Source organism: Ochotona curzoniae, unplaced genomic scaffold (genome assembly GCF_017591425.1).
Source record: "Ochotona curzoniae isolate NIBS_2020 unplaced genomic scaffold, NIBS_Ocur_1.0 contig_2321, whole genome shotgun sequence".
NCBI classification, from domain to species: Eukaryota; Metazoa; Chordata; class Mammalia; order Lagomorpha; family Ochotonidae; genus Ochotona; species Ochotona curzoniae.
Genome location: NW_024465421.1, coordinates 18,800,376 through 18,821,964, shown reverse-complemented (window position 1 = coordinate 18,821,964; position 21,589 = coordinate 18,800,376). Strand labels below are relative to the sequence as shown.

Below are 21,589 nucleotides of genomic sequence, written 5' to 3'. Positions count from 1 at the left end.
AGCAAACAATTGATTCCATGTCACTAATTATAGCAAAATGAAAATGAAAAGAGTTCAAGGAAAATCAGAAAAGTCTAATTGACCAATATAAATAATTTATCATGGAAGTAAATTGGTCCAGTAGAGCTCACTTTGTATAGTGCTTTCTCAGCATGTCCCACCATGTCAGTACAATTCCGATTAAAGCATTTGTATTCTAAATGGTCCTTATGTCAAATTGGTGTGTGAGAAGATTAAAACATCTCACAGCTTCTAAGACCAGTGCAGGGGGTCTCAGCCGTAGACCACCCACCCAGGTAACATGGTGTGGTTATGGTGTTCTCAACAGAGAAGCACCACAGACAGTTATGGTGAACTTTGTTTATTAGCAGTCAAGCACAAGCTTATGAGGTGGGGCCAAGGAGAATATTCCTCAGGGTAGTATCAATATTTCTATTGGATAGAGGCATCTATTACATATCATAAGCCTAGACAATTAATACAACTGTCGTGTACTTTGCCAGGTGGCACTGTATAGCCTATCACAATTTATATAACTCACCCACATCCTGGAGTTGTTTATCACAAGACAATCACAGGTCTACCACAAGATGGGTATGGGCCGGGGCAGGCAGAGGGAGCAGGCGGCCAAGTTACTGCAAAGTACCTAAGTTACCAGAAGAGGTTGAGGGGGAGGGAAACACCTGGAGGGCACTGGGCTCCCTGCTAACTGCATGGGTCTGCAGGGGTCTCTAGGCACTGTCAAGACAGAAGGGTCTCCAGACATAGTCTGAAACCAAGGGGGTCCCACGTCTCTAGACATGCACAGAGGCCTCCATCCTGCTGTTCTTCACACAGGCTAGGTGGGCTGAAGAGCCATTTTAGCACTCACTCGCCCACAGAACAGCTCTGCCTAAATTAGTTCTAGTTGGGTTCTTGTCCCTTTCATCCCATACTTGCCTGAATAATCTCAAAGATAGCAAGGCCTTTTGGGTTCCCTGTAAAGGAACTTATTCATGATCATACTTAAACAAGGGCTAGGAGACCATCCCAGGGACTTAGGAATCAACTCTAAAAACTATTGGATTTTTAAAATGTTTAAGTCTCGGTCAGTGTTATGCTTTCTACCTTATTCAGAGCTTGATGCTATTTTTAAACATTAGGGGGCTAGCACTGCAGTATAGCGAGTAAAGCTGGCAAATGACATCTCATGTGGATACCAGTTCATGTCCCAATCGCTCTACTTCAAACTCAGTTCTCTGCTAATGTGTCTCAGAAAGTAGCAGAAAATGGGCCAGTACTTGGGCTATGTACCCATGTGGAAGACCTGGATGAAGTTCCTGGCTCCTGACTTAATAACCCAGCCTCAGCTGATGCAACCATTTAGGGAAAAAGCCAGTACATACATAGATGACTTTCTCTCTCTCTCCCTGCTTTTTCAGATAAATAAAATTTAAACAAAAATTAAATAAAATGTGTATTGCATAGTTGGATGGATAATTGGATGAACATAAAGACAGATATATAAGAGCTTTGTTTTTCTGGATAAATCTAACTTTTATCTTCTATCCTTGGCTTTCAACATAATTATAGGTGTTAAGTATGTAGGTACCTAGATCATCCAATCTAGCCAATAGAATAGAGCCCTTAGAGATACTAATTACTACGTAGGGTAGAATGTCAGGGCTGCTGACACTCCACTCACCAGAGAACTTCAGAGAATGTTTATTACTGATACAGAGGAATGCTAGAGAGAGCAGGGTGGAAACACAAACCAAAACTGTCTTGGAAAAGGAGAAGAGAGTGGAGGGTGGGGCATCTTCTAGTGGCTAAGAGGTGAGGCTAGGGGGATCCCCTGTGTCTGAGAACCAAAGGGAAAGGAACACGTCTAATCATTCTGCTTACATTTCAGGTCAGAGAGGAAAGGAGAAGTGAGGTCAAAAGAAGTCAGCAATTATACGCCACCAACTGTAATCCGGGGCAGAGATGCTGTCCATGGTTTAAGCTGCCAGACTTGTACTAGACTGACAGCCCACTCTGGCTCCTGAATCCAGCTTCCCAATAATGCCCACTGGGAGGCGTCATGGCTCAAGTAGCCGGGTTCCTGCCACCCATAGGAGAGGTCTCAACTGAACCCCAGGCTCCAGGCTTTAGCTTCTGCCTCGTGCCAGCCTCTGCAGGTGTCTGTGGAGTAACTCAGTGGATAGGAACACACACACACTCTCTGTCATAAATATAACAATTAAAAATCAAAATATTGTTATCTGAATCTTTACCACCAAGATAACATATTCCCTAACATACCATGTAGGGTCATCTTGCTTATGAAATGACAACAGTTTTGACTTTTTTTAATGGGAAATTTTTTTGCCTCATATTTCTATGTAACGTCATCAGCAATATGACAGATTAAGGACCCATGGATCATTTCAGTAAAGAGCCACAGTATAAATATTTTAGGTTTTATGGGCCATACAATCTCTATCCCAGATACTCAATGTTGCTCTTCTCACACAAAAGTGGATATAGAGGACACATAAACACCAGGCGAGGCAGTGTTTTCATCAATCCATGCCAACAGACACCAAAACTTGAATGCCATATAATTTTCACATGTTATGAAATATTATTATTTTCAACCATAAACGTATGAGAAAAGCACTCTTAGCCATAAAACACCCAGGTGGAAAGTCATATTTAGAATATGTGCCAAAGTTACTAAACACTGTGATAAATCATTGTTACTTTTTTTTATAAATATTCTCTACCTCACCACCACTTGCATTGGTGAGACATATTTCCCAGTTCTACTAGACTTGGTTATACAACTTGCTGTGGACAATAAAAAGCTATCAAATATGATAAACTTGGTTCATGTAAAAGAGAGAAAAAAAGACTTGAGAAATCAAGAATTTCATTTGAGGGACACTGAGTCAAGGCAGCTGTAAACAGGATTCTGTCAGACTGAAAAATAAGAGATTCAATTTTTGGAGACTTCCATGGAAAGTGGACTTTGGAATCTGTTCACGGACTGGTGACTGAGCAGAGATGCTGCACTGAAAGCCTCTCCAGCGAAGAGGGGTTGAGGACCAGCAGCCTGAGGACAAGAACCTGTTGAGGACAAGAACCTGTGCCTCTCCTCAGCCTAGCACAGCACGTGCAAACGATTTTGACTCAGTTGAACTGTGCTACCAGATGTAATGTTAGAGTGCTACTAACACTGTTAGTATGTTAGAATGTTAGGAATATTAGTGTTAGGTGATATTAGGCCCTTTGGGTGAGAAGCTAGGTCAGAAGGCACCTGAACTGTGGGAAAGCTCCACTTCAGTGATAAATCTGTCTCCCTTGTTTCTTTGCGAACTTATCTACCATCTAACCCGGGTGCAGGAAGGCAGGGGCACAGTTCCCCCGGTCTCAGGGACTGGAGGAGCCATAAAGATAAGGGTGCCAGGATGGGATGAACTGTAAATAATAAGTGTGGGAGCATAAACAATAAGTGTGGGAAGGTAAACAATGAGTGTGAGAATGGAACAGACTGCTTACACCTAAATTTGTTACTTTTGAGTTGACTTTGATATATGTTACAGCCAAAATAGGGTATATAATCTCCAGCCTTATGTTAAGTCGGGGTCCGATCTGCTTCGCTGGCCTGTGTGCCCCAAGTGCGGTCTGACCCCAGCATGCTGGCGCAATAAACTCTGTTTGCTTTTTGCATTACCAGCGAGACTCTGTCGTTTTCTGGGGGTTGCCTAGCTCACACCCTAATGTCCAGGAAGGGGGGAGCTCTGGCCCGGACTCTAACAGTAGACACAGAACTGCACCATTACCCCCATGAGGTGGGTCCTACAGCCACCCCTGTATCACTTTCCAGACAAGGAAACTGACACCCACAGGAGCCAAGGTAACTTGCCATGGGTTCACCCAGTTCATCTGAGAGCAAATGAGCATTTAAGTCCACAATGGGCTGCTTGGGTGTTGCTATCTTTGTGACTTTGCTTTGTTTTAAACTCTCTTATTTTTAAATCATATTAGATTTTACAGGGAAGTTTCAAAAATTACACAGGGAGTCTGTACAGGCTTCACCTGCACTCCCCGAATGTCAAGCCTTGCAGAGTTGTAATCACACCACCAGGAAATCATCAGCAGCATGCGCCACTGAAGACCTGTCCTTTGCTACCCTCTGGGAAGAAAAATTTTTCTTCTGCTCTCTTAGGTTCAGTAACTGGGGCCCTGTGCATTAAACCTACAAAATAGAGATTAGCGAGAGAAAAGACGTATTTTTATTCAGGTACCCATGTTTGCAGAACAACAAAAAAGTGTGTGATGGGGGGGGAGGAGTCAAACAGAATCTGAGGCTTTTATGGCAGGGGAGCAGTAAGAAGCACCTTTGCAGAAAAACAAGGAACTTTCTAGAAAAGAGGGATGTTGGGAGCCATATACTATAGCCATACTGAAGCCATTTTGAATATAGATCTAGGTCAGTGAAAAAATATCAGCTAGCCAGGTTCAAGAGGAACCAAATCCTAAGACACCCTGTGATTTGCAAGTCATTTAGCAACTCACCCAGCTCTGACCACCCTTGGTGCTCATAACAGGATGGTGGTTTATGCCCTACCTGCCAGCGTCCTCTTGTGAGCATAAGGGGGTTTGGGAAATAGCTACCCAGAAAGAGTTGTGAAACCATACCCACCTCTTGTGAGCATAAGGAGCTTTTAGAGATAGCTGCTCAGAAAGAGCTGTGAAACCATACCTGACCCTATTTCCCCCTTTCCCCTCACCCATAGATCCTGTTTTGCAGAGTATAAATGTTTGTGTGTTTGTGTGTGAAAAATAAGATTTGGTCAGCTTGATCAGACATACTGTCTTACTGTCGGTTTCTTGTCTCTTGTCCCCCATTCTCTCCCAGGTGGATCGCGACCCCCGTTGACTGTCCTGCTGGACAGGACAGATGGACAGGTTCTCCATAAGCTGCAGTGATAGGAACTGGCATTGTGGTAGAGTGGTTTTAAAACCAGCCACTTGCCATGAGATGCCAGCATTCCATTATGGAATACAAGTTTGAGTCCTGGCTGCTCTACTTCCAATCAAGCTTTCTGCTAATGCAGCTGGAAAGCTAGAGGAAAAATGGACCAAGTATTTGGGCTCTTCCATGGGCAAGAGACCCAGCTGGAGCTCCATGCTCCTGGCTTCAGCCATTTGGGGAGTGAACAATGAATGAAGGATATATTTAACTCACTCTGTCCCTCCCCCTCCTTCTATCATTTTGTCTTTTAAATAAGTAAACAGGAAGAGAATGAATTGGAGGAGAAATTGCACTGATGTTGGAGATTTATGAGACATCCTGGACTCACAACTAGTTTCAATGGCTGGTCGATTGCTCCTGACCCCGTAACCCTAATTCCCACCATGCCATTAATCATGTCTTCCTAAACTTCTCCTTTTGAACTTCTCAAAAAGCTCACTATCTTCTTTAGGAGAATGGTTGTTTGCAACCCCATCTGAATATTCAACAACACGTCACCCCAGACACCACCCTTATCCTCTTAAAGGACCATTCCACACTTTGTAACTCCCTTGTGAGGTTGCCCATACTCCCAAGTGTGTACTTCCTTGTGCCTTTAAACAGATTATGCATTCCTGCTCACTTTTATCCAAGTTTTCTCCCGGATTCTTTTACATTTAGAGACAAGAACTTGGACTAGGTCAAGCAGGGGGTCTCCCAGTTCGGACTCTCACAATCTTCACTTTGCCGATGAGAAGACTGGAATTTTAATAGGTCAGGAAATGGGCCAACGGCAATATGGAGAGTGCAAGGCAGAGCCAGAATTGGAAGCCAAGTCGTCACCATGAAGCCACTGTTCTTTCTCAGGAGAATGAGAACTTGATTCTGAATCCTCAAAAAACTGATCTAGAGCATCCTGTCTCTTAGAGCAGAGACAGGGTGAGGTCTGGAGTCAAGGTCCGAAGCTGTCATGGAAAGACTCTGATTAGGGCATGTCCAGCCCCTGGGCCAGCCATACCACCTGCTGAAAATGCAAACTCCAGGAAACAAACTAGGTGACTGAATACCTACCACCAAATCCTGCCAGCAGTGGGTCAAATGAAGGCCATGTGCAGCTGGAGGAAAACATTGTGTTATGATGAGGATGAAAACTAGTGTTTGGGATGATGCTGGCTGACAGGGAGCAGGCACTCTTCTAAGAGACATAACACAGACCAGCTACACATGGTTTCACCCAGCCCTGTAAGTGGGTACTATTATAACTCTGAACTCCCTTTTTACTCATGTGATGAAACAGGACTGGGAATTTTTTTTTTTATATGTACAAAGTCACACGCTTCCCAGCTTGGCAAGCTCTTCTTCAAACGTGGGTGGGCTCTTACCACATCTGATGTCAGTCAATTCAAACGCTGACTATTTAGAGAACAACATAACTTTATCTGGAGGCTCAGGAATCACAAGTCAGGAAAGGCCAATTCAGACACATCAGAGGAGTAGTGCATCAGGGACTTGACAGCGAGTGGAAGCTCATCTAGTCAGGAGACACCAAGTCATCACAGGGAAATTCAAACGCTCCAAGAGAAACTTTGTTGAAGTTGGAAAACAATGTAAGGGCTCTTGGTGATCAACAGAAGATACAGAAAAGAATCACAGGCATGTCCATAAAACAAGAGCCTGGTCATCTCCTAACACTCAGGAACTCAGGGCAAAGGTCCTGAAGCCATTGGGATGGAAAAGCATGGGCACAGGAACTCCCTAACCCACAAGCTTTGATGACAGATCAAAGAGAGGTGCTTCTTCTCCTGTATACTGTCTGATTATTAGTAGCTAGAACACAATGTCTACTGATTGACCCCCTTGCATGCAAGCACATAAACCACATCCTGTTAGACCCTCATTCCATATGCATACGTGACCCTCAGTCTTTAAAAGTCTTTTGGTGCTAATAAACTTTCACTATTGGCCATCGGTCAGGAGTCCATGTGTATGATTACTGGCACCATGCACCAAGTCCCTTGCTGCTGGATAGTGAACGCCTGCCACTCACACGGGAAACGCAGATTAACTTCTCAGCTTCTGGCTTCAGCCTGGCCCATTCCAGCCATAGCTCGCATTTGGAGAGAGACCCGGTAGACAGATAGATAATCTCTTTCACTTTCAATTTCCCACTTTTCTTCTCTTTCTCTCTTATGCCTCTTAAAATTTGAGGCGGGGAGCCAGCGCGAGTCTACACCAATGCAAAAGGTTGAATAAAAACGTAGGGGAGAACAGACACGTTTCTCATACAAGAAAAAATTTTTTAAAGATTTATTTATTTTTATTTGAAAGATTTACAGAGTGAAGGAGCGACAGACAGAAGGAACTTCCATCTGCTGGATTTCTCCCCAAGTAGCCACAATGGCCAGAACTGAGCTGATCCAAAGCCAGGAGCCAGGAGCTTCTTCTGGGTCTCCCACGCAGATGCAGGGTTAGGACCATCCTCTACTGCTTTCCCAGGCCACAAGTAGGAAGCTGGAAGGGAAGCAGAGCAGCCAGGATACGAACCGGTGCCCATATGAGACCCCGGGTGTGCAAGGGAAGACTTTAGCTACTAGGCTATGCACTGGGCCCAGGAAAGTTTTAATAGTTAATAGAGCTACTCTGGTCTTCAGAGGTGGGGCACAACTCTCACAGCTTGAGTTGGTTGTGCAGAAGGACTTTCTCCCAATGAGCACAGTACGGAGAGCGAGGAGCACAGCATCTCCACGGTGGGAAAGCTAACAAGCACGATGACAACCAGATGATCACATCAACATCACCCAGGATCAGTTACATGAATGGTAAGTCGCCTTGACATGATAATGATGGCATGTTTTCTCCAGTGTCTTCTTTCCAGAAACATGTAACCCAAATCTAGTCATGAGTAAACTATCGGGAAAATCACTGCAAAGAGCCATCCCACAAACTAGTAAGCAGTACTTCTCAATGTTATCTTCGAAGACGAAGACAGCCCAGAGGAACCTGAAGAGCTGTGGCTACCACATTTCACAGCATGTCCTGGATGACCCCAGGACAGAAAAGGGATACTGAGTACTAACTAAGGAGATAAAACCTTCGAGTCCATTTTCTCTTGTGATAATGCCACACTCTATGCAAGCTTTAAAGAAAACACATCTATTAGACCTGGGCAAAGTGCAACTCGACTGAGTACACTCTTTTCCTTTTCATTTTCTGATGAATAAAAGCTAACTACTGAGCTTGTGCTTAACTAAAGTATCTGTTTAATTCAATGGGTAAACAATGCTTGCTTGAGCATCTCCGAAACTGGCCATGGAATAGTAAGCTGGAGTTATCAAGTCCTCAGGCCCTCCCTGGTCAGCGTGACCACAGGACTGGATGTGACTACAACATGAAAGCAACACTGTGACTCTAATCAGTGCCTTCTCACCTGGCTGGAGGCCAGCATGGCTGCTGGCCCTATCTTCTGTTACTCCTTCTCCTGACTCCCCCTTCTATCTGCTTTAAAAGTTCTCTTGCTAGTTTGCAGTTTGGCAGTGAAGAAGGCTGCCTTCCTACCAGGAACGCTGGCTTTTAGAACAAACTTGCCACCTTGCACCAGCTTTCCTTTGTGCTTGTTTTTGAGTGGCAAGCAGCCAGGAACCAATTTTGGCTTGTAACACAAACTTAACGGGCCACCTCTAGTGATGGCCTTTTATTGCTGAAAGAACCCTGAAGTGGTGTGGGTGTCACATGGTATGTGAGTCTACAGCCTCTCACCTCCCCCTTTCACCGTCCCTTTCCCTCTCTCTGTCTCTCCCTTCCTCTCTCTTTTAAAGCTTTTTTTGTTTGTATCAGAGGCTGAACTATAGGGAAAGAGGGGGAGACACAGAAAGATGCTTTCTCCACTGGTTCACTCCACAGAGGGCTGCCCTGAGCTAGGCTGGAGCTAGAAGCCATCTGCCACTGCTTTCCCAGGTGCATGAGCAGTAAGCTGACTCATAAATGAAGCAAATCAATGCCCCTATGGGATGCCAGCATTGCAGGAAATGGTTTAACCCACTATACCACAACACCAGACCAGGGTCAGGGAGCAGCGGCTTAAGTCTCCAATCAGACACTCCTATGCCACAGAGCGTCTGGGATCCAGTCCTTGCCACTCGGCATCCTGGGAGGCACTAGATGATGACTCCTCTGATATTTGGCTCCCTAACTTGCATGAGGGATTTTTGGCTCCTAGATGGAGTTCTTGGCTTCAGCCTACCTTCCTCCAGCTGTTGTAGGCATTTGGAGAGAGAACCAGTGGATGGAAGCGATCTCCTTCTTCCTGCCTCTGGGCTGTGTGTGTGTGTTGCTCTGCCTTTTAAGGAAATTAAACTGTAAAAAACTTTCAATTCGCTAGGGTTGGCACTGTGACATAGAAGGCTGATCCTTAGCCTTCAGGGCACCACCCCATGTGGGTATTGTTCCTGTCCCAGATTCTCCGCTTCTGATCCAGCTCCCTACTGGAAAAGTTCCAGAGAATGGCTCAAATCCTAGGGGCACATGCACACTTGTAGGAGACCTGGAAGAAACTATTGGCCCCTGACTGACCAAGTCCCAGCCATTGCAGCCATTTGGGAGTAAATCAGTGGCTAGAAGACCTGTCTCTCCTTCTCTCTGTACCTCTGCCTTTCAAATAATAAACCTTCCACAAATAAATCATTGATTCTAACAAATGTACCATACTAATGCAAAAATAATAATAATAATAATACAGGTTTGCATAGTGCTATGGCTAGCAGGCTAACCTCTATATGAGCACAACTTTTTTTTTCCCTTAAGTCCATCCAAACCTAATCTTTAAAAATTAAATTCACTTCAAAAAAATGAAAAAAAAAATGACCACGTTTAATCAACTGAGCAGATTACATAAAATATTTGGATTCAGGAAGCTGCAAAGACCTTGATTTCTCTAGAGAGTGAGAAAACAACACCCAGCACCCACTCAGTGCTTTGAGGGCTCCAAGGAGACACGGGCCTGGGGGACAGGGATCATGCCCACCCGTCTCTGCTGCAGAACTACGACCGTGAAACGATGCTAGGAACGTCCATGTGCCAAGAAGGGTGATCCGTAGCTTGCACGTGCAAGCTGATAGGTTCTACCCCAAAACTGAGTCAGAGGCAAACTCTGAGGCATTCGGGATTCCTTCTTCACTGACCAGCAGACTGTTCCAGATCAGCACACATGGAAGAGGGGAGCAGCCCCGACAGGCTGCAGCTAGGGGCTTTTAAATTCACCCTGGCATGAAAAATGTGACAAAGGGGAAACTGTCAAGAGATCTTGTCTTCTCAAGGTTGAGCAGTCTTTCTTCCTGCAGTTGTAAAAGAAGTGCATTTTGGCCTGGGCTGTCAGGGGAAACTTTATAGCTGAGTGCTAATCTGAAGGTAAGGGCAAGCCAGACAGCATTAGGAGAAACAGCAATACCATCACTTAGGTTAGGCTATCCAACGGGCAAGTGTTTACACAGACTAAGAGCCACATTCTTCCTGGCACTAAAGCTGAAGTTAGCAAGCAAGCAAACCTGGTTTACAGAAGCCAGTTTTGCAGTGAGCCAAGTTTTAAAGTAGATGTCTTTCTAATATTCTGGTCCTGCGTATGTGTCCCTAACGGAATGTCTGCTTTTCTGCTTGCCCTGCAACTCATGTAGACTTAGAGAGCATAACAAGACTTCACACCCAATTGAAGGGTGCACAGCATCAAACACCTTTGCCCCACTGCAATGACATTCCTTGCAAATGGGGGAAAATGAACCGCCAATGAGAACTGTTTCAATGACTAAGAGAGACACTTGTCAATCCAGTTTGGCTGCCTGTTGATGGGTTGAGCCATTGCCATGTCTTCTCCAGAAGATGGAGCTTCAGTCTAAAATATGGATGTAAGACAAGCTGGCAAGCAGGGCTCACAATGCAAGTTCAAACAAAAACACATAAATGTGGTCTCTATCAAGGAAGGTTCCAAAAGCATTTTAAGTCACCTTGGAGATGAGTTTGTTTGACCAATCCATCATAAACATCCATTGCTTCAGCTATTTTCAACCTCACTGGAAAAGAAAAAGGAAATTTCCATGGGAGTCCTAAAAATCATTCAGTATCATCTCATTTTTATATGGCATTGCTTTTCTTAGAAGTCCAAAGGTTCACCATTAACGTGTCTGGTTCCTTTGTTGAAAGCGGTGACATCTAAGCTCACTGTTCCAGTGAACTTATTATGTGGATATGAATTGTCTGAATTTTCTTTGAACTGTTCAGATGTGAAATTCATCTCTTGCATTTCATAAAAAAAAAAACAGATCAATGTGCCTTGGCCCCTGTATCAGCCATAGCTTTCTACCTAAGCTCTTCGCATAAAATTCCAGGGAAGAATTCTGACAGGCATACTTTAAGCTCTTCACGGTGACCACAGGAACGGGACCAAGACAAAGGTAGATGGTGGCCAGTGTCATTGATCTCCTTTGCTGGCTGTACCTGAGTGTGGGCACAGGCTTCTACCTGTACTTATTCTGGCTCAGGTATGCACCAGTGGATACAGTAGCCTAGCCCAGCCCAGCTCTGCCCCCAAACCAGTTCAATTCACAATAAGTGTTATAGCTCTGCCCAGTCTGGTCAGCCCAAGTCCCAGCTCTCACATCTGGTCAGCCCAAGTCCCAGCTCTCACACTCACCAGAGAGGAAATAGTGACTCTGCAGGGGAGCCCCCACAACCCCCTACCAGGCTTACCCTGCTCCAGAGTCTTTCATGTGCCAGCAGGTGCTGCATAACAGTCTGCCCTGACATTCACCTTCAGGTGCTGCAGCCTGGTTCTGCCTGGCCTGCCCCCAGTTTTAGCTCATATCAGCAGGTGTTGCAACCTAACCAAGCCCAGCCAGCCCCCAGGCCCAACCCTAATGTGAACTGGCTGGTGTTGTGACCCAACCTAGCCTGGCCTGCAGCCTTTCTTGACTCTCACAACTGCCAATGGGTGCTATGAACTGGCCAAGCTCAGCCTAACCCCAAACCTGACCCACATGTATGCAGGTGGGTATTAACCTGGTCTGGTCTGAGTTAGTCCCAGCTTCAGCTGGGGCCATCTGCTGCTTTTCCCAGAACAATAGCAGGGAGTTAGATGGGAAGTGGAATAGCCAGAACAGGAACAAGTGACCATATGGTGGTGTTTTTCACCTGCTATACCATGATGCTAGTCATTGGCACTGCATCTTGATGGAAGTTTTATTGTATTCATGTTGCACAGACAAACACACTGAGTGTATGTAAATTGCTGGCTGACTCCTCTGATCGACCTGTTCACCAAGCAAAGCTAAGTGTATTTAAGGTAGTAAAGGGGAAAATCATCTTGAGAGCATCTTCAAGGTCTTTCAAAATGGGAAAATAAGTGTTGAAGAGGGCAAACATTTTTCCTCACTTTTTTATAACTAGGGCCTGAAAATTAAACTCACAAAACACAAACAGGAGCAAAGGTACAACATTTTTAATTAATATTGGCGTGTGTGTGTTCGCAGGAAGAAATGAAAACTGACAAAAGCAGTTGAATTTGTGAGCTTAGATAGTCTTTTAATAAAGAAAAGATGGCTTGAACTTCAAGGGATTATAGATTTGGGGTAAGTGACTAGGGAATGCATGGAGTGGACAAGAGGACAATAAGGACTGAGTCAGGTCTGTATGGAATCTGACCTTGGTGTCGATTCCCCATCTCAATGACAAGAACTACTCTGCTCTCCTTGGTACTAGCATGGGAAAACATGGTATACCTCTCAAAGGGACATGTCAGGCCTGTTTCCAGGCAATAACAGGAGAATAAAGAAGTATTCTGATATCTATTGATTCTCAATTGCCTTATACTCAAAATCAGTCTTAATCCAAAGCAGCAGTATTTGGGAGTGTTGTAGTCTGGTCCCTTTCATTTAGCTAACAGTGCTTGAATACTGATGAAAGTTTATGACATAATAGCTTTAGGCACATGGGCACAATGATCTTAAAGCAAATCTTGAAGCAAATCTTGACAAATAACCTATTTTGGTGGCTGGTTGTCTGTTTTATCTTCAACTAGTAAGAATTTTCTGGAACAAGCAACTATGCGCTTCATGCCTGGTTCCTCTACTATTTAACATATTATTATATTGATAAACGGGGCCTGTGCAGTGGTATATAAGACTAATCTTCCACATGTGGCACCCACATCCCATGTGGGTGCTGGTTTAAGTTCCAGCTGCTCCACTCCTGACCCACCTCAGTGCTAATGGTCTTTGAAGGCAGCAGAGGATGGCTCAAATTGTTGGGCTGCTACACCGTGTGACAGACCTGAACTCCTGATTTCCAACTGGCTCAGCTATGGCAGTTGTAGCTATTTGGGGAATGAACCAGCAGATGGAAAACCTCTCTCTCTCTCTCTCTCTCCAATTCTGCCCTTTAAATTAAAATAAATAAATCCTTGGGGAAAAAAAAAAAAAGAATATTGAAAAGAGTCTCTGCTTCTGGTATCGTTTAATTCAGGGACAGGAAAGTATGTCCATTGGCATTCTCATATCTATTCAATGTGTTTTATTAAGCCTCCATTTTTCTCCAACTCCAGCTGTCTCTGGGTGACATATTCCGTAGCCTTACTTCTTAAAAGTATAAGATGATTTTGATCTGCACACAAAGTAGGTTTAAACCCTAGCAAAACAGCCAAGACAACATTTAAAAAGCCAGCTAAATTCCAAGTAGGGAATTACTTGAAAGGCCTGATTTCACTATTTTTGCAACCAGGACACAGACTCCCACACAGCCTCTTTTAAAAATCGCTTTATCTTCAGAAAAGCCAGCTTTCTCAACCAAAGTTCAGTACATTTTTACAGTAACACTGTAAAAAACTCTGACATTGACAGATTCCAAAGAAAATGAGGTAAGCTATAAAACTTCAGAATACTACTCATTGAACATATGGCTAGACGCTTTATTTAAAGAAAAGGACAAGGAATTCAGAAGGGCTATAATTAGGAAGCGGCTCCATGCCCAGCTCACAGGAACAAGCAGCTTTGCTAGGACTCTGAGCATTCAAGACAATGGCCTCTGACATTTTGAAAAATGGCCATATTGTACCAAGTCAATAAATGTGAAAAGGTACACTCTGTGAGCAGAAAACCGTGCAAAGCGACATGCTTTTTGTTGTCTATGGGCAGGGGTAAGACGACGGACAGGGAGTGTTCTCTGTTACTATGACAATCATTTCCCTTTGTAAGATGGACGTGACCCGATGTGCCCAGCTTCCGCCACCGCGAGTGTAGGTAGGTGGAAATCTGCTTCCGCTTGCCTTCCAGTCTCACCCTGCTCAACTCCATTCCTCACACAGCAGCTAGTGTCATCCTCAACCAGAGACATCACCTGCATCACTATCCATCTTTCCAACATTCTTGTCAGTGAGTGACGTTATGCTACGTTAGTCTTAGTGGCCTCCCCTGACCCCTTGTTCTCCTGGCAACTCCGACAGGTACCAATGCTCTTCAACTCTCAGTGCTAGGTCTCTCTCTGCACACATCTTCCCTTTCCATGCTAAAGAGGCAGGAAAGTTTACCTTTCCCAAAGGAACATGCCTGCCGACCTATACACCGTAGCTCTCTGCCAATCCACACAGCTTTCACCTCTCATCAGTAACAATGAACCCCAGCTCTAAGTACATAGGTCTCCATTCATATTCTATTTTATTATTCTCCTGCCTAACAGAACGGGACTCCTATGGGAAAGGGGTCTCTGACAGTCTTGTTTATTATCCTATCCCCAGGATCAGACATATTTAAACTCAACAGATATTTATCAAATACATGAGCAAGAACCAATCAAACACGGCTTTTGACGCATAGCATCCCTGAGTTATCCGGACATATGTTCATTTTACCTATACAAAATTGATCTTTGAATAAAATTTCTAGCCATCTGCAAGATTCCCAAAATCTGGTGCACTTCTCAATCAAATGTAATCACACTCTTCTTCAAATACCTAGCTCTATAACTATCCCTCCCTACCTCATGGCACTGAATGTTTTCTAGTTTTCATTAGTACTTTTTATTTAAAGATTCATTCATTTTCACTGGATAGCCAGATATTATGGAGAGAAGGAAATCCAGAAAGATCTTCAATCTCCTGGTTCACTCCCCAAGTGCCTACAACGGTTGGAACTGAGTTGATCCAAAGCCAGGAACCAGGAGCCTCCTCTGGGTCTTCGATGTGGCACAGAGTCCCAAAGCCTTGGATCATCCTCTACTGCTTTCCCAGGCCACAAGCATGGAGCTGGAAGGGAAATGGAGCAGTGGGACATGAACCGGTGCCCAAGGGGATCCTGGCACATGCAAGGTGAGAGGACCCCAGCCACTAGGTTACCGCACCGGGCCTTTCTTTTTATTATTATTATTAATTACATTGTATTATGTGATACAGTTTTATAGGTACTGGGATTCCCCTCACCCCTCCCCCAAGCCCTCCGCCCATGGTGGATTCTTCCACCTTGTTGTACTACCATAGTTCAAATTCAGTTGAGATTTTTTCATTGCAGGTATATACCAATCATAGAGTTCAGCATCTTATTGTCCAGAGCACTGGGCCTTTCATTAACATTTTTACATGAACTTGCTTTGTTCTCCTGCTAGACTATAAGCATCTTGACATACTGAACCATGCCCTACAATCCTTTGTTCTCCAGTCCTACAAAGAGTCTTCAAAAAGTCTGTGGAAAATGCACATTATGAGAAAGTATGCATGGATTTCAAAATTATTTGCACCAGCACAAACTTGGTTTTTAAAATTCACTTCCGCATGGATGTCTTTGAAGCCGCCTGGTAGTTGGCATTAGGGAGTAGACATTTAGAGTTGTAGGGCCTGGGCTTAGGTCCCACCTCTGGGAAGTTAGAGCAACTACTTAACTCCTCTGAACTTTCATCTTATTTTAAATTGCAGTGATCATGATAACTCTGGCCAACCAAGCCTGACTCCATCTGTAACAGCCACAATCATGGTCAAGGCCAGGTTAGAAGGTGTCAGACCAGTAACTGTTAAGGAGCTCCTTAGACAAACCACACATACTCTGGGGAAAACAGCCCAGGCTGGTGACTCAGATAAGAGGCTGCTAAGTTAAGACAGGGAGGAAAGACTGTTAGGAAACAGCATGTGTTTATTCTGCAGCCTCCTGGAACCACTGACATATATCTCCAAGCATTCAATTATGAAGACTTTTCAGTGTGGAAAATTGTCAAAATTTGCCAGTGAATACCCATATATTACTTAGACTCAACAATTAACATCTTACTTATAGTGCCTGCTTCATCATGCGTCTGTTCACTCGACTACCTGCTCTCCAATTCCTCCTGTTTAGAAGGAGGGGCACACTTCAGAGCCAGCTGCAGACACTATCGAAGGCTTTTGAAGAAGGCAGTCATTGGCCTCTCTGCATCATCTCTTTAGATTCTTCCTTGCCCCCTTACGCTCTAGTCGCTCCGGCAAAAAGCAGACAGATGTTCACCCTGCTGTTGCTTTTCAGAGTCTTGAGTCCAAATCATTCACCCTCTCCTCGCTCATCCCCCAGATTTTGAAATTGACAACCCAGAAGACCACAACTTGTCTGCCTGAACAAAATCAATCATCTCCACTCTTATTCGTTGTATGAGTTTTGCTTGGTTGAATTTTTAAAATTCAACTGAAATGTGATATAGGGTGATGATAACAACAAAAGGAGCATAAAGAAAAGTTTAATCACTCAGTGTCCCCCTCGGAGATCATCGTGACAAGTTAATCACAGTGAGGGGCTCTTGGCTTTGCTTATCCGGTACCCATTCTCCCTCTGCTGATGACACCACGCTCTCAGGGAGAACTGCCCCTTCCACTTCCACGTGCCCAACTCCTGCATCTACGGTGGGCACAGGAACTAGGCCATGCCACCCAAAGCATTTTGTCAATGGGTCATTGTGACTAGTTACAAGATGAGCATGGGACCTAAACCCAAAGCAGTGAGATTCGGATCCAGGGCCTTCCCAGAGTTACCAAGAAAGTAGAGCTCTTCCCTCGGGGGTAGTCACCTCTCTGGATAGAAGCCTGTGTTTTCTAGGGGTCTGAAGGTCCAGAAGTCGTCCTTGAAGAGAGCCAGCAAATTTAAGGGTGGCCAGCCAGAGGAAGGGACGAGGGTTGGCAATGAGATGGGGAGATTCCATCACCTGCCGTCAAGTGCCTGGATCCAGCTCTGCCTGGATCGCATGCCTCCAGACTCAGCAGTCAGGTGAGTCTACTCTGTTTACTGCTTTAAGCCAGACTGGCTTGTGCTTTTGCTCCTTGCACTGAGAGTAATTCAAAAAGTTCATGAAAAAGTAGGGTCAAAAGTTTACTTAGATGGAAACAAGTGTTTTAAATCCATGCATTTCCCCCCCCAAAATATGCATTTTCCATGAACATTTTAAAGATCCTTCATATGCATGTGTTGTGCCTGGATCAGTGTCAGGGCAGCAGGTTGGCTCCTGGTGGCACGGGGTATGGCTGCACAGGCGTTCTGCAGACAGCAAGCGGGCAGCAAGCAGGCAGCAGCAGGTCATCGCGCTGGGTCAGTGTTGCACCTCTGCAGGCAGCGACAGATCGCTGTGCAGGATCAGTGTTACAGCTCTGTATGCAACAGCAGGTCACCGTGCCTGGTCAGTGTCACAGCTCTACAGCCAGCGACAGCAGACCCGCACCATCTCTGCTGCTTCCATCGCCATTTTGGGCTTCCCTAAATGAGTCACCAGGAGTCAGACTTCCATGTAAACACACAGGAGTGTTTTCGAGTTCGCCCAGGTCTCTGAAGAACACGAAGACCCTGAGCCTCTAAACTACAAGGTTTTTATACAGCCAAACAGCCAATCAGAATCATAATTTCGTCATCCTTCATCTACATAGGATCTTATCTCTAGGACACACTATTGGTTAGTTCAAAGGTAAATTCATGGGTCACAGGGGACATGCAAAGGGATCAATTTAAGGCACACACTATTGGTTAACTACTTAACCTTTTAAGGCACACTGCTGGCCAACTCTTAGGACCTCACTAAGACATATTATTGGTTAACTATCTTTCCAAGGCACACTACTGGTCAACTATTGAAAACTATTGGGTCCTATCCTTCTACTTTGGGTTTCTCTTCTACTTTGAGCGGGAGTTACTATGTAAACACAGGTTGCTATGGGGATACACTTTGAGCAGGCAAGTCTTATCTAAAAGGGCAGATCAGGGGTCTTTTGCCTGGTGAGATGCTCTTTCAGCGTGACTGGACAAATGTCATTTAGGCTGTTCGGCCCGTGAGTTCACACAGTTTCCTAGCCAGGCAAGCGAGACAGAAGTTACAGCAGTTACAGAAGCAGAAATATCGCAGTTAGCAATCAGCAGCAGGCAAATGGCTAGAATTCTGGTTCCCAGGTTCCTCACATAAACTCCAAAATATTTTCCACCAGCACAAACTTATCTTTTAATTCTGTATTTCATAACTACTGAATTTGCAAGTACAGGCCAAAATTTTTCTAATTATAGGAAGTTGGAAGTTCCCACAGAAACTCTGTATAACTAGGTATATATAGTTTTCTGTTAATTCTGGGTTATCTGTACAAATATATTTGTAGGCAAAACTGTGTGTGTGTGGGGAGGGGGTATAGATTGATTCAGGATGGAAGAAAAATCTGAGATCCTAATGGTCATAAAAATGCCAAAATAAATGAGGAAATGCTATAAAGTCCTTGGCTTTCCATGTGATTAAAGCCTTATTAAGAAGTGGTTCCCAACTTCATACCTCCTGCACTTCCCTCAAGCCTCTTATCTAAAAGCTGCATGAGAATGTGGTTATTCTGTTCAGGGGCCAGCTGCCCTGCACAGGAATTGGATAGCAGACATGCCGGGGAGTCACAAAGCAGGGTGGCCTTGAGGAGCAGGGAGTGAGGCTGATAAAAGTCCTTGAGAGAGGAATGAGTAGCTTAAAAAATAGCAAATGGCTTTGGGAAAGAGAGAGATTGTTACAGGCAAGAGAAGTAAACACTGCGACTGACACAGAAAACACAGCTGAGACCCCAGCCTTTGGACAGGCAGAGGAGGAGGTGGGGGCAGGCCTGCACGGCCCAGGGAAGCACAACTTAAGCAGATGCCAGAAAGCTGTATAGAGATGCCAAACACTACTGCAGCTGCTTCTTACTCCTTCATAGCAGGGACACGTGCTTACTTCCATCAATTGTGAAAGGTCTTCAGTTAGAAAGTAGTCGTTTTTTAAAAGGATAAGCAGTATGTCTAAAAAAGACTGCGGCTGAGAAGTCATGTAAATTCATGTTTCAGACACACATACTGAGCATTTCAGCTGGCCTGCTTCAATGTGTGTGCACCATGCAGATGCATGATGATCTTCAAACTGGGCCACACTGTAATTCCCCACCTTCCGAGAACCACCTGTAACCAGCCCCTGCCTGCCTTAAGTTACCTGCAGCACTTGAAACTGAGCCCTTGTCCCTAAGGCGTTTCATGCAGACTCTACCATGCCCTCATCTCTGCCTTTGCTTGAAGTTCTGCTATCTCCAACTGGATTTCAAGGTTACAGGCACTGTGGAGCAGCCAGAGACCTGCTCATGAGCTATACCACCCAACTCCAAGATTAATCTGTAAGATCCACCTACTCCATTCCTTCTGAGAGTCCAGAATTGAGTCTGTACTTCTTGCTCTGCCCTCTGCAAAATAAACATCTACTTTCTTCCACCACCAAAATCTAGGCTTTATTTTGTTTCCTCCTGAGATGCCTATCTCAAGACCACTTTTGTACTTTGTATCCTGAGTCCTAGTTGAACTTAATCATTTACCAACAGATGTCCTATTCAGCTATTCTCAGCAAGCAAAACACAGAAGGCAAGAAAGCAAGCTAAATTCAGCACCCGCAAAGTAAAATGAAAGGCACCTACCATACGGAGATAGGGAACCTGCAGTCTGCCAGGACAGTAGCAAAAACATTTACAAGTTTCCTGCCAGCCCCTCTCAACCCAATAAACAGAGTATACTCTTCACACAGTAGTTTAACAAACTTCATTGCAAATACAATATTTCCCAACAATTAAAAGATTCTCATTCTGATAAAATGCACATGACATCACACCTGTTGAAGCATTGTAAGTGTATTCTTCCAGGACAGTGAGCTTATTCACACCGTTTCACAATCATCACCACACATCTCCAAGCCCCTTTATCATCTCAAACTGAAACTACACTTACTACCGTTCATTCCCCAGCCCCAGCACTGCGCACCTCCCCCCATTTGTTGCCCCTGGTAACCATTCTTCCTCTATGAACTATTTATTTTCATTTTTATTTTTTATTTTGCATGGTAATTACATAGTTGATCACGATGGAAAGGATCAAGGGTTACAGATAAATGAGTGAAATAATTATTTCCAAATTTGCTATTTCTTATTGTTTCTAGGGGGAAGGGAGAGATAAAGAGGGAAGCCACACCCAGCTTGCCAAGTATCTCAGTACCTAGGGATGGGGAAGCACCACCCAATATCCACCCAGAGCCCCGGTGTGTGCAACTTTCAAGGGTTCTGCCCAAGAGGTTCGGATAGTTCTTAAATGCTGTCGATTTTGCTGATCCAAGGTCTGTATGAATTTTACTACTCTAAGTAACTCATGCAAATAGAATCACAGAACAATCTCATTTAGATTTTTTTTTAATTTTTGTGGATTTTTTTATTCATTGTCAAAATTCTCCACTAAATTTGTATACAAAATTTTTAAAGATATTTCTAGGAAAGGGTCCAATGTATTTTCTATACATAATACATATTTGTTAAGTTATTAAAATGCCTATAGCAGCATAGTTGCTGACTTGGTATATATTTTTTTTAAGATTTATTTATTTATTGGAAAATCAGGTATACAGAGAGGAGGAGAGACAGAGAGGAAGATTTTCCATCTGATTATTCACTCCCCAAGTGTCATCTTGATTTTTAAATTTAAATGTACATATATATAATTATTATTATTATTTGAAAGACAGAGTTACACTGAGAGGAGAGAATCTTCCCACATGACCACAAGAGCTAAAAGCGAAGCCAATCTAAGCCAGGAGCCAGGAGCTGGGCCTGAAGACTAGCAGACACCCCCTGCTGCTTTCTCAGGCCACATTCAGGGAGCTGGATTAGAAGTGGAGCAGCCGTGCTCGCTTCGGCAGCACAAATACTAAAACTGGAACAATACAGAGAAGATTAGCATGGCCTCGGCGCAAGGATAACCCACAGATTTGTGAAGTGTTCCATATTTTTAACAGAAAGGAAAAAGACGGAGCAGCCAGGACAGATACCAGCGACCATATGGGATGCCAACACTGCAGGTTGAGGCTTAGCGTGCTATGCCTCAGTGCCAGTCCTATTCCCACCTATTTTTAATGATTTATAAATTTAGTCCATAACCACTTATTTTAAATACATCAAGCACTTTGAAGCATCCACAAAGGCTAGATGTTTTATATACATTCTCATTTGGATTTCAATGCTCTGTATTCAGTTCTGTTAAATAAAACTGTACGCACATAGCAACCGTCATAATCCAGGGTGTCCGCTAAATATGACCATTTTGGCTT

At 44.2% G+C, this 21,589-nt stretch overlaps 1 non-coding gene across 1 annotated transcript; it reads left to right on the top strand.

Annotated features, from left to right (window-relative positions):
• The first annotated feature begins 21,165 nt into the window (after positions 1-21,165).
• On the top strand, positions 21,166-21,272 carry LOC121152086. Its single transcript, XR_005883223.1, has one exon. It is a non-coding gene; the product is annotated as a U6 spliceosomal RNA (small nuclear RNA).
• The last annotated feature ends 317 nt before the right edge of the window (positions 21,273-21,589 follow it).